Source organism: Anolis carolinensis, chromosome 3 (assembly GCF_035594765.1).
Source record: "Anolis carolinensis isolate JA03-04 chromosome 3, rAnoCar3.1.pri, whole genome shotgun sequence".
Lineage (NCBI taxonomy): Eukaryota > Metazoa > Chordata > Lepidosauria > Squamata > Dactyloidae > Anolis > Anolis carolinensis.
This window is the reverse complement of record NC_085843.1, coordinates 141,383,083-141,395,571: the sequence shown is the minus strand read 5'-3', so window position 1 is coordinate 141,395,571 and position 12,489 is coordinate 141,383,083. Positions and strand designations below refer to the sequence as shown.

Genomic DNA, 12,489 nt, shown 5'->3' with positions numbered 1-12,489 from the left:
CATGTGTGTGTGTTTTTCTTGAAAATTAATAAAATGATGTGATGGGAATAGAAACTGGACAAAGCATTTATGACACTGAAAACCACTGAGATAATATTTCAGATTTAAAAGCCTCATAATGAAGTAGTTGATGTTCGTACAGTACTATTAATGTATCTCATTGCTCAAAATTGTTTTTTTAGAGGTGTGAATAGATCATATGCATACATACACATGCACAACTAAAATGTATTTCTTTTTAAGGGGGAGTTTAGACTTGGCATCTAAAGCAGCTACTCCCCCACTTATTGCTCTTCTTATACAAAGTGGGTTACATGCTAGTAGAAGATAAATCATATTGATAAGAAAGGGCTGCAGCTTAAGAAGATGTCAAGATGAATATTACATTAGCTTGCCCCTCTGAGTATACCCATAATCTTCAAAGACTGCTTTGTTGTAATTAACAGTTGAACACAGTCCCTGTGAAGAGGGCACCCTTTTCCCCAAGCGCTACACAGGAGCAAGTGCCATGGGTTACAATTAAGAGGCACATTTCACATCACCTTTCCCCTTGAAGGGACTGCATTTTATCTTTTACAGTGGTTCCACTTGATCTGATCTGTAAATCTGCTTTCAGTATAACAACCTGCTTTTATGTTTCTTACTCCTTAAGTCCATAGCCCAACTGGAGACTGATGACCCAGTGTAGGCGAAAGGATCATATGTGGGATCTTTGTGGGATGAATAAGAAGTTTGAAGATGAGCTTGAAAGCTGTCCTCTGGAATAGGTAATATAATATGCAGCTGCTCATTATCAGTTCCATGGGAAGTAACATATAAAATCTAGAGTCGAGAAAGCTCCATAGCCAAAATTAGAGTATTTGGAATTGTAGTATTCTCTTCCCAATTTTCACCCGAAACAACACTGATCCAAGTGTGTGTGTATGGAAGGCAAACATAGCAGTAGCAACCGATGTTATGATATATTTTGTTCAATGTCGTGAGAGGATCTTACTGAACCAGATCACAGCAAATTTAGTCATAAATTACACTGGCCAACACACATTTGGTGCCTCAGACGTTAGCCCTGTTTCTGGGTATATCTGACCTGCTGATTCCAAAAATGGCACACATTTTCTCTGTTCAGATCTAGTTCTTGGGACCATCTACCAGGTGCCATCTGTTCACCCACAGAAAACCATAATAGCCATATCTAAGAAAATAGAGCTTTTCTGAATCAGTGCTCCAAATAATCCCAGGAACAAGCTTAAAAACCAAGATAACAAGATTTATTTTGTTGGGCTGTGTTATATTTCTAGCACTGGCTAGAAAGATGCTTCTGCAAACCTGATAAGCAAAACATGGGTGCAATAGCTCTTTCATATTTGTACCCAGCATTTGAGATTCTGAGGTGTATTTCCTCTGAATGTGAAGGCCCCCTTTATATTATGGACAATGGTCACTAATAAATATAGTCTTCTTCAACCTGTTCATTCAGATGCATTCATTACTTGATTTAAACTCCCACCATCCCAAAACTAGCCATACTAGCTGGGGCTGATAGGAACTGTAGTCAGAGAACTTGATTTGGGAAGGCTGCTTTATTAAAGTAGTTAGACCTGCTCAAGTCTATTGGATTTCAATTAGTCATATTTGTTTTGAAATAAGATTGCTTGAGAAATTCAGCTTCTGCAGATTCTGGAATGAATTCCCCAATCTGCACCTTCTAGATCATAATCACTTTAAGTTAGCGACCATTTGGAATGGAACCAAAGTTAATCCACCAGTTTTTGCCTTTCCCAAGTCCTTAATGCATGAAACATATTCCAAATGTTTAAACTTTGTCTTTTTGAGAGAAAATATATGAAAATGCACAATTTTAGATAACATATTTTTAACTTTAAAATTGGAAGCATGCATCTTGAGACATCTCAGTTAAAATAACAATGCACACAAGCCTTGATCCAATTCATTTTGGTAAAAAAATACCTGTGGGCATGATTATATTGTCAGTAAAGGACAAAGAAATGCCACCTACACCTCAATGTGTATTTCCTCCATGACACTTGCATTGGAAGCTGATGCCTCCTATGTCAAGGGGGTATGGGTATGTTCCATGTTTCAGTCTGAATTTAGAAAGAGCTGTCTAAAGGACCAGGAGATAGGTTTCAGCACAGACAAAAACCCAGAGTAGATTTACAGCTTTACCAACATGAAAGTCCCTAGCTTTTACAGGTCACATATAGCTGGCTGCCTTATCCCATAGCTAAAGATACTCAGGGATCGATGCAAGGTCTAAAAGTTTTATGCTGGGTCTGTGATTGTTGTTATAGTTTTATAGTTTTAATGGTTTTAATCTATTAATATATGTTGTCAATTTGATATGTGATGTTTTATACATGTGAGGAATTGAGTTTTGCCATTGATTATGTTATGAACAGCTTTGAGTCCCCCCCCCCCCAGGGGTGAGAAAAGTGGCATATAAATTGAATAAATAAATATTATAAATTATATTGAAGTAATACTAATATTGAGTCCTGAATAGTAAGATGGAACTTTGTTCTCCTTCTTCCCTTTCCCTGGATCCTCTTCCAGTGGGATCCCCAGCCCTCCAGAGAAGTTATGGGGCTTCAGGAGGAATGTCCTATCTCACTTCTGTGGATAGAAGCTGGTTCATCAAAGGAAAAAACCCACATCCTTTCCAAAAGCTAGCACACAGTAGTGACCAATATTAACAGGACTACCACACCAAGGATTAAGTCAATCCATTTTTTTTATTTCCATCAGAGGCCATGTCAAAAGTGATGGCAATTAAATAAGTAATCAAGATTAGACAAGCACATACTGGCTTTTGGACTTTCTGGATTTCCATATCACCCAAAGTCATCTCAAGCATACTGTTTTTCAACTTAACTAGTTCTGGCTTATGGCTGAAACAGCAGGAGACAATTACATGTGTGTGTAACCAGTCCATAGGGCTGGATCTCGACTTGATTCTACTTAGAGCAAACCCATAAAAATCACTAAGACTGAAATTATTTATTTTTAACAAAAGCTCTGCTGATTTCAGTGGATTTACTCTAAGACTAGGCTGGCCCCATTTTTTAAAGCTTCCGGCAGGCAGCCAAAACAGTGCTGCTCCACATGACATTTAAAGTGTGAAATTATTGTTTTAACTCTTTCAAAACTGGTTTCTAGGCTTTTTGTAAAAGACTGAGTTTTAAAATAATATTTTCAATGTGTTTTTTTAATCTTTATAGTGTTTGAATTGGTTTTATTTGTTCATTGCCCCAGGAGCCCTTGTGAATTAAGTATTATTTATAAATAATAAGTAAGACTAAGTCTGAATCTAAGCTGAAGTGTTAGTATGTTGCAGTGAATAAACATGTTGGCTTTAGACATAAAAAAACAAGGTCAAAATACAATCTGACCAACTTCGTATAATTCAATGAGATGATAATGCATGACTTTGTAGGTGCTTTTGAGCCACATGTTGACTTATAACAACTTAAGGGATTTCATGGGGTTTCCATAGGCAATGAATACTCAGAGATGGCTTGGCTGGTTCGTTGCTCTGACCTATAACCTACAGAAGTTGGTATTAATTAGTGTCCCATCCAAGTATTCATCAGGGCTGATCTTGCTCAGCTTCCAAGTTCAGATGGGATTTAGTGCTTTAAGGGTATTTAGGCCATCAAATGTGAAAATGTCCTCTCTCCACTAAGCTTTCTGAATTATGTTCCCTTGGGTTGGCAGCTGAATGCTAGTGGAGTCAAGCTTCTGAATAGTAATGTTAATGGACTTTAGGACTGTTTTTAGCTTTCTGTTATATTGGATCGTGCTGGCTATATTTTGCCATTACGTCTTCATCAACTAAACCTCTATTCAAGCACTTCATGTATCTGGGTGCTCTGAGTTCAGACACTCATTCCTGGAGTGGGTGGGTGGGACCGCCAAAGAAGGTAAACAATTAAGAATGCAATAACCTGCTATTTCCTTTATCACTCATTTCAGCTTTCTATCCCTACTGCTGAGGCTCTTCACTGCAGTTTTCCATCTGCAGAAATTACTTTGTTGCCACAGTAACATATTTCACCCTACAACGCTATTCTGGTCTGTCTTTCCTTCCTTTCTTTACAATTTCCGAGACTTCACAACCATCCCCACGCCTCTTCAAACTGCTATCACTCTCTTCTTTATTATTACTTTTATGCAGGATTTTAATTAAATTGCATTTGGTTTCCATCCACAGGTGCACACAGTCATCTTGTTCTCCTGGGGGAATGTTCTGCAATGCAGTTAGGATCTTGTTGCAGTTTGCTGAGTGATACTGTGAGGCATATCACCAAACAGAATGGTTTATATCACAACTCTCCTTTCCCAGTTGAATGCAACTAAGAGATGGAGGAAACCTGACAGAACATTTTTAAAGAGCTCATATGATCATTTGGGGAGTTTACTGACCCCAAAAGGGCATTAGTATTTCCCCTTTTCTGTACAAGTTCATATCCCAGATATTCTGCTGTAGGATAAAAAGTATTTATTATTGCTGTGGGTTTTCTCACCACTGCAGGAGAAAAATGAATATTTCTCAGAGTATACTCACTCTTCTTATTTGAGCATCACCGAGTGTGCTGAAAATAATTTTTGTACAGAGAAATGTGAAATGTTTGGGTGAATATTTTTCTTGAGCAAAAGCAAATTTCCTGCACAGAAAACAAACACTCCCTACACAAACACTGTTTCCTTTCTTTCTGCAAAAAGAAAGAAAGATGTCAAAATTCCTCCAAAACACTCCAAGACTGGAGAAAATGCAGAACAGTCTCACTGCTCTGTTATTCTTCCTGAAAGGATTATTGGGAAACCATTTTTAGCCTCAAAAAAATAACAGAGAATATTCTTTCCACCCCTATATAATAAAAAGACATTATGCCTGCTAGAAATTAAAATTAATTGTGAGAGTTTCACTAAAAGAACAGGATGATGCTGATCCTGATTAAAAGTTAATATAGAAAAATGAAATTGCACATCTAATTGACCCAAACATAGTAGAAACTCCTTTATCTTTGAAAAGTTTATTTGATAGACACACAGCTTGAGATCAGGTAGTGTTATCTATGATGCATCCCCCCCCCCCAACATTCAGAAGATGAAGCAAGATCTGTGTAACAATTATCACTGAATCATGATAGATTGCACATCCTATAACTATCTACTAATAAGAGCTGGTACTTGAAACAATATTTCTTAATAAAAAGTCACATAAGCTATTTTACAATGACCTCCATATTTAAAAGAATGACTTGTTTGAATATTGTAATTATTAAATGTGTATGTTCGTGTTCACTTTTTGGTATCCGTATTTGAAACGTTTTTCTATATGTTTCTTATTTCTCAAGTTATAATATGGTTCACGTTGTTCACAATATGGTTTCTACTGTTCATATGGTTCACTAGATTTTTAATAGTAGTAAAGTAATTTACAGTAGACTCACTTTGGCATTCTGCATCTGTGATTACCTCCATTCACTTTTCAGAGATCATGAACTATTGGGCCACAAAAAATGTAACACTTGCCTCTCTGTTCCTTCAGATTTCTGCCTTCCGTAAAACATTCCAGAAAAAACATCAGCAAATCCTTTTCAACACTTTAACTGGTTTACACTTGCCAACTGCTTCCAGATCAGCTCACAAACAACAAGAGGCCTGTAAAGCTGTCTGGAAATTTATTTTTGACCCACATGTTAACATGTTAACCCCTGTCCTGCAGAGAGAGCTTTTTGCCTCTAACAATGCAAAGTAAGGAGCATGCAAATTGTATTATCTCTGTGCCTTGGGTGACTACTCTTAAAGCACAAGGACATCTAAAGGCAAGCATTGGCAACCCCCTGCATCACCAAGAATCTTTCAACACAAATATTCAAAGCATATTCCAGATTGGCCACTTTTTGCTCAAATACTCTCTTTTAGCTATATTCTAATTCTATACGTGTGAGATGCGAGTGGGCTATTCAGGCCACATTTACCCCACTGCCTCCTCTTTACTAGTGCTGCAAAGATCATGATACCTTTCTCCCAATGGTTCCCCATCTAAAGATTTAAAAACGAGTATAGACTTTCTGCTTTGAATTCTGGCAGGGCTCTACTACCCGGATGACTTGTGGGGAGCCAAAGCAGCTGCAGACACTTTGGCACTGATTTCTAAATTTCCGGAAAAAGATAGCACAGCAACAGTAAAGTAAAATAGAGAGTGGCACTTGGGCAGTTCTAGAGGATATACAGTAATGTGATTCCCTCATCCCAGATGTTGCCTTCCTCTATCATAAATACTAGATTATTGTGAAGGATTGGGTGACACCACCAATCTACCACATGCCCAGAATCCCAATTCACTCTCTTCTAGAGTGGAAAGTTTGTACAACTTAACTGTTAACTGCAGCATTAACCAGTGCCACAGTTAACTAACTTCTGAAACCAAGCTCTAGTTAAGAAAACTGATCACACATAAAATGGATGACACACAATTAATCCCAAGTGATAGGAAAGAAAAAGTAGGAAACAACAGTATCAAAAACTGTATGAAAATCTGGCCTAAGATCAAGCAATGAAGTTTGACTGGATTTTGCAAGGTAAATGGTTTGTTAACACAAACACATCCTTCAAGCAACCCAAGAGATTGACTACTTGCATGGCCATCACCTGATGGCTAATATAGAAATCAGAAAAACAACACAATCGGGAGCAGCAAATGGAGAAGCTCTATTTTCTCTTTAAAACAACACAGGGAGCAGATTAAGGAAAGAACATGAACTGTTAGTATAAAAAATTAGAGTCAAGGTAAAGAGGAATACTAAACCAGTCATTGTGCCAAAGTCTGATCCAATCCAAAGATCATCCCTATAGAATTTAAAAGTAATACAAAAATAGATTTATTCTATTATGCCTAATACAACGGGAGTCAGAAGAACTTTGAACTGAAACTATGGACATTGTCAAGGAGGGATGCAAGAAGAGACTGTCTGCAGTCAAAAAGAAAGAGAAGTCTCAACTGAGGAAAGATAAAACTCTTCATGCACTTTCCCTTTCTAGAGTACTGGGGAAGAGAAGCATCAGCTGCTTCCTAAGATGGTAGGAAGGGCAAGTATAGCGAGCCTTTTATATATGTTTGGCCCTATCTGCAAGCAGCTAGGGTTTAGTTCTAGCTTCCCTCCAGTGGGTGCCAAAATCTGTAGATATTTGTCCCATTGTATACAATGATGCAGTAAAATAGTGTACCTTATGTAAATTGGCAAAATTAAAGTTTGTGTTCTGGATTTATTTATTTTTAAAATGTTCAAGCTGTGGGTGGTTGAATGCATGAATGCAGAATCTGTGCTACATTCATCTTCATAGTAGGACTGGCTTTCATGGTTGTAACAAATGTATAAACTCCTCTGCAATAAGAGCTCAACTTGGTACCATCTTCAATTCATTTTCATACTAGTTCAAATTTTTGTCTCAGAAAACTTTTTTAAAAAAAGAAAATTGTCTTGGTCTAACTTATTCTGCCGCTTGACTAACCTATATTTACTGTAATTTTTCCATTTTATACGGTTAACTAACTTGGGCATCTATAGATAGGAAATTAATGAACCAATAAAAAGAAATAAGAGGAGATGGTACTGAAATTTCACAGAAGTGGAACTTTGCTGCTGTTGAATTAACCTGCTTATGAATGACACCGTGCAAATTGGTCAAGTGGTTTCAGAGTTTTGCAGTGGAAAGCTGTTGACCACAGGGAGAAAACACTTGCTATTTATGATTATGAGATATTTCCAGGTTTATCTAATTCTTCCAAGATGATTATGTTTCCCCAACACAGGTTTCAAGAAGTAGGTTTACAGAAATAGCAGGAAAATGTACCTCATGTTTAATGAAACAGTAATGAATTGACTAATTGATAACGGGCAAATAGAGGAAGAAAATGTGGAGGAAGTGACAGACTTCATATTTCTAGGAGCGAAGATCACTGAAGATGCAGACTGCAGCCAGGAAATCAGAAGATGTTTACTTCTTAGGAGGACAGCAATGGCCAACCTCAATAAAATAGTGAAGAGCAGAGACATCACACTGGCAACAAAGGTCCGCATAGTCAAAGCAATGGTATTCCCCATAGTAACCTATGGATGCGAGAGCTGGACCATAAGGAAGGTTGAGCGAAGGAAGATAGATGCTTTTGAACTGTGGTGTTGGAGAAAAATTCTGAGAGTGTCTTGGACCGCAAGAAGATCCAACCAGTCCATACTCCAGGAAATAATGCCCAGCTGCTCACTGGAGGGAAGGATATTAGAGGCAAAGATGAAGTACTTTGGCCACTATAATGAGAAGACAGGAAAGCCTGGAAAAGATCATGATGCTGGGGAAAATGTAAGGAAAAAGGAAGAGAGGACTACCAAGGGCAAGATGGATGGATGGTTCCTTGAAGTGACTGGCTTGACCTTGAAGGAACTGGGGGCAGCGACAGTTCATGCACGTTTAGCTGTTTTTAGTAGTACGATCGGTGACATCACATTTCGGCCTCAATGTGTATTCTGTTAATATGCTCAAATCAAGTTATGCGGCTCAAACAAAACCAGTTAACTGCTCCAGTTAGCTCTGGGAGAACTTTATTCTAGTGCAGGGGTGAACACAAACTCTCAAGATGGTGTCAGATTTCAACTCCTAACATTTCTCAGAATCGGTTATGCTGGCTGACAGAAATTCCAATCTGACAACATCTAGAAAATTGTATCTTGTCCACCTCTGTCTCTAGTAGCTTTATCTATCCATCTGCTAAATGGATAGATCAGCATCAAAACTTGTTTTGCTTTTCCACAACTGCTGGTAGCTTCAAAATTGGAAAGTTCTGCTGGTGGGTTTTGTTAGGGAAGGAAATTATAAAGTTCCTTTTGCACATAAGGTATCCAAATACTGATGCCTCCCTTTCTGTAGTTTCTATCTGAATTTAAAGGAAAAAGTAATGTACCTTCCACAGAAGGACCTAGTATCCTGTCTGGTCCCTTTGTCATGTTCACTACATAGTTGTGGATTTCAATATGAAACTTTGTATTATAACTGACAACTATTTAATCTATGCACTTGTGAGCCAAGCCATACGTGAAGCTAAACGTTTACCAATAAAAACACTCTCATTTAACGTTGAGCTGTTGTAACAAAATTAGATTTGCCTATGTATCAGACTGTTACCACTGTAATCAATCAATATGGAGGTAAGAGACAGATATGCGAAGTCTTCGTTGGTTTGACATGTTTTCTTTCAACACTAACTTTCACACATTACTAGTTACTGATGTTAAAAATAAGGGCAGAGATATTTAAAAAGATCTTTAAAAGCCATCTTGTTCAACACCATATACTGAAACAGTGTCTGAGACTCTGTTTATATAGACACATGCCTGATTTTCAAGGCAACAGGGAAAATTACTTGTATGTGGCAGTAATGAGGCTCAAGACTGGAACCTTATAACATCCCAAATACACAAAAGGATTTTTTTGAACAACAAAAGAAGTAGTATTGCTGTGAGAAATTTTAGTGCTGAGACTTTAGACCAGCATCAAATCTTCTGATAAAGATTCATTCTTGATTTCAGTGCTCTCTTTGAGGATTGAGTTCAAAAATAAAACTGGGAAACAGTGGAGAACCAGGGATGTGTAGCTCCCTGTAGTGAAAAGCCACACTTAAACCCTAATATAGTGTGTGGTTTAGAGTGCTGGACTCAGGAGTCAAGTTTCTAGTCCACAGTGATGGAGCTCTCTTGCACCAGTCCCTCTTTCTTGAACTGATCTACTGCACAGGGTTGTTGTGAGGATAAAATGGGAAGGAAGACATCCATTTCATGATCCTGAGCTCCCTAAAAGAAAGGTGGGCTATAAATATACATCACAAACCCATTATTAAGAAACCATCTGTTTCTGTTGGGTTCCAGGTCTGGTTCAGAAATAGCCTGTGAGACAAGTTCTAGCACAGTCATTCCCAGTCTGTCTTGTTCTTTATAAGGTGCCTGGATGCCTTCGATTAGGCACACACCGGATGAGATTATGACCACTGTGTGCCACATTGGCACATCCTGTGAGTTTACATACAGGTCCCAAAGACAGTCCACACATTTTCATAAGATAATCATGATACCTGATATAAAACCAGGAGTGGGACAACAGTATGTTTAATTCAGGTTCTGTATTAATGGAACAGAATGCTGCCATTGATCTAAAAATTCCTCATAGAGTACCTTCAAACTGCTCAGTCCCAAGATATGTGCAATAACCATCTTCCATTGTAGTAACAAGGTGCGAAGTGCCACAAACGGGAAAACAGGTATTTCAAAATCACTTCTTAACAACTTCACACAAGAAATAAAGACGATGAAAACCAGTTGAGACAGAGGTCTGAAAGATAACTTATGTGGGCAATCATTTCCACAAAGGAGGAAGCAAAACTGCCAATAATGCTTAAAAGGAGTATCAGTCTTTCACCCTTTCCTAGCAGGAAGGACAAAAGCACAATTGTTTACAATAGGTACTTTGAAGACTTAAAAACACAAATAATGTGATAATACTGAAGAGTATTAACAAAGGAGAAAGTAAAGAATAAATACAATAAAATGGAAGTTTAATATATAAACAAGATTATTCATGGCTTTTATCTAACAAAAGAGGAATTTTCTTTTAAAAAAACACTTGCCTGGCAAGAATACTAGGATTTCATTTGTTGCAGGGTATGAAATAAAATGTAAAATGTGTTTTTAAAAAGGTGATCACAGATACTCCATGAATACATTATTAATACAAAGCTTCAATGAAGATGTACAGAGGAAGCCTGGTTGGAATGGGGAAAGTACTCTTTATTTTGGGATGGGAGGGAAAAGGAAAAATAGCACATCAAAAATGTTTTGATCTTAACTGTCTTTGCTCCTAAATCTAACTGCTAATTCCAACTAGAACAGGCTTAATAAATCAATTGCTTAATAGTGACTCCTCAATTATATACATCCAATAATCTACATGTGATTAGTCACTGGATTTAGGCCGATATGTTCCCATCATGTCTCAAGACATGATGCAGGTGGAAGAGTCAGTGGATTTTGAAATATGGCATTCTCAGGCAATTCACTGCTGCTGAGTTGTACCCTGATTCATCTCTGCATTTCAGGGAAAGTTCTAATCCAGCATTCAAGCTATTACACCATGCTGGCCCTTTTTTCATTATTACGAATCCAGGTGTCAATGTTTATGCAATCTTTATCCATTGTATTTTATTCAGTTAACAGCCTATGCTTTACAAGGCTGGGTCATGATTAAATGGTGGAAGAGAATCTAAAGCAGTGGTTCTCAACCTGTGGGTCCCCAGGTGTTTTGGCCTACAACTCCCAGAAATCCCAGCCAGTTTACCAGCTGTTATGATTTCTGGGAGTTGAGGGCCAAAACATCTGGGGACCCACAGGTTGAGAACCACTGACCTAAAGCAAACAAGTATAACTTGTCTCCAACCAAGTCAAAAAAGTCAGATGTATGGAGTTTGCTGGTTTGACAATCACCCCCATTTTTCACAACATCAGGCAGTCACACAAAGAGTATGTCTACTGAGCTCTAGTGAATTGCCATATATTCAGGGTGTTTCAAAAAAGATAAATCTCATTTAAAATTGCTTTATCTCTGCAGCCATGAATCACCCACGAATGAAACTGTATAATGGCATGGGGGTTAGTTTTGCTGGGTGGAGTACTTGTGCAGGCCTGGTCTAAATAAGACCCCAAAACATACCTCAAGTGTATGTTAGCGGAGCCCAAAATAGGGATGGATAAAGTGTGAAAGGCACATTTGGATTCTAAGCTAGTTAATGTTCCCAAGGTCTCAAGCCCTCTGTTGAAAGGCATATGTTTTGTCACTTAAAATATCCCTATGGTCCTTATGTCGAGAAGTTTTTTTAAAAAAAAAAATAGAGAGAGGTGGAGATTGCGCCCTCTGATTTTCTGCAAAAACAAAAAAACCCTATGGCAGCCCTACTACACATCATCATTGTTATTCTAGTGTTGTGAATGAGTCTTCTGAGGTTATGAGTAATAATGGTGAGATCAGGAGAGGAAGGAAGAATCCTCGTGAGGAAGGCTCTTTGGAAGATTTATATAGAAAGAGAATCAGGGAGATTGATGAGGAATCTTCTGAAGAAGATTTATGTGAGGATTTGGGAGAGGGTGTTAAGGTGAAAATGGATGCTGAGGAACCAGTGGTGACGGAGGAAGCTGGCATAGATTGGGCACGGGCTCCGGAAGGGCTTGGGGAGGAATCTGGATCCATAGATGCTGTTGATGCTGGAGAGGCTTGGGTATCTTCAGAAGCAGATCCCACATGGTCTGCCTGGAGGAATGAGGGTGGTTCCACAGGTGCGGACAGAGTTGGGTGTGGGCAGAATGATATTGACTCTGATGAAGAGTTTGGGACGCCTGATCCAAGGGCATTGGCTGTTTGGAGCTC

The 12,489-nt window shown here is 38.3% G+C and overlaps 1 protein-coding gene and 1 long non-coding RNA gene across 2 annotated transcripts in view; both read right to left on the bottom strand.

The window, feature by feature from the left end:
- Nucleotides 1-12,489, bottom strand: part of klf12 (KLF transcription factor 12) — a 291,369-nt gene that overhangs the window by 182,987 nt on the left and 95,893 nt on the right. The window lies entirely within an intron of this gene.
- Nucleotides 1-12,489, bottom strand: part of LOC134297603 (uncharacterized) — a 38,660-nt gene that overhangs the window by 22,641 nt on the left and 3,530 nt on the right. Inside the window, exon 2 of the long non-coding RNA XR_010004398.1 lies at nucleotides 1-12,486. This exon is cut by the window's left edge and continues 22,641 nt beyond it. This is a non-coding gene — a long non-coding RNA (uncharacterized LOC134297603). The remainder of the gene's footprint in view (nucleotides 12,487-12,489) is intronic.